Source organism: Mastomys coucha, unplaced genomic scaffold, assembly GCF_008632895.1.
Source record: "Mastomys coucha isolate ucsf_1 unplaced genomic scaffold, UCSF_Mcou_1 pScaffold3, whole genome shotgun sequence".
NCBI lineage: Eukaryota > Metazoa > Chordata > Mammalia > Rodentia > Muridae > Mastomys > Mastomys coucha.
In genome coordinates, this window is record NW_022196909.1 from 62,570,837 (window position 1) to 62,571,943 (window position 1,107).

The following is a 1,107-nucleotide window of genomic DNA, read 5'->3' on the forward strand; positions in this document are numbered from 1 at the left end:
GGCTTTCACAAATGTAACATAAAAAAATAAGATGCCAGGTATGGTGGCTTACTCCTTTAATCTCAGCAGAGGCAGGACCTCTGTGAATTCCAGGACAGCCATGGCTACATAGTAACACTTTGTCTCAAAACAAAACAAACAGAAACAAACTAAAACCGCACAAAGATGGAGAGTGATTAAGGTAGGCACCCTAAATCCCTCTCTGACTGCCACACACAGGAGCACACACATGCAAGCAATACTCACAGAACCCTTTAAGGCCACACCTACTAGAACAAGTGTCACACCGGTCTGCTTCTGGTCCTGAGAACTCAGTATCTTAGTGGCTGAGGTCATACGGCTGACAAAGGTGCCGGCTGAGCCTGAGGACAGGTTCCTTCTGGCCCTGCTTGGAAGCCTTAGGTATCATGGGGATGTGGTGTGGTGTGGTTGAGGAGCCTGGGTTAGAGAGAAGGTTGGAGGAGCCATGAAGGCCCTGGCTGCATTGCACGCAGAGGAGAAAGGTATGGGGCAGGCACGTCTGGGGTTTTCCTGCTCTGCTTCCTCAGGTGTGCACCTAAGGGCCACGCCAGCAGCAACAGTGCTTTCTGACGGATGAGGCAAACTCAGACAGGGCTCCAAGGCTAGGGCTGGCTGGCTGGTTCTTCTGAACTCTGTAAGCATGATCCCTTCCACCCTAACCCCTGGGCGGAGCTGGGACCTAGGGGCTACACTCATTTATAACTAAGTTCTCCATCTAATGCCTCTGCAACTTCAGAGAGGCCAGGCTGAACTCTTGGAGCCCTGCCCTTCAGGGTGTAGAAGAGGAAAGGGAACACAGACTGGGTTCCTACTGTGTGTCTTTACGTGCGCTGGAGAGGTGGCTCCGCAGTTAAGAATATTTGCTGTTTAACCAAAGAACCTGAGTTCGAGTCCCAGCCCCCATATCAGGTGGCTCATAACCACTGATAATTCCAGATTTTTGGTACCTGACATCTGAACTCACAGTGCATACTGTGTGCAAAATGCAGACATACACATAATTAAAAATATAAAAATAAATCTTAATAAGAATGTATGTATGAGCCAGGCGGTGGTGGCGCATGCCTTTAATCCCAGCCCTTGGGA

General features: G+C 49.6%; 1 protein-coding gene across 1 annotated transcript in view; it reads right to left on the reverse strand.

Moving 5' to 3' along the window:
* Foxp4 (forkhead box P4) overlaps positions 1-1,107 on the reverse strand; it is a 55,131-nt gene that overhangs the window by 34,185 nt on the left and 19,839 nt on the right. The window lies entirely within an intron of this gene.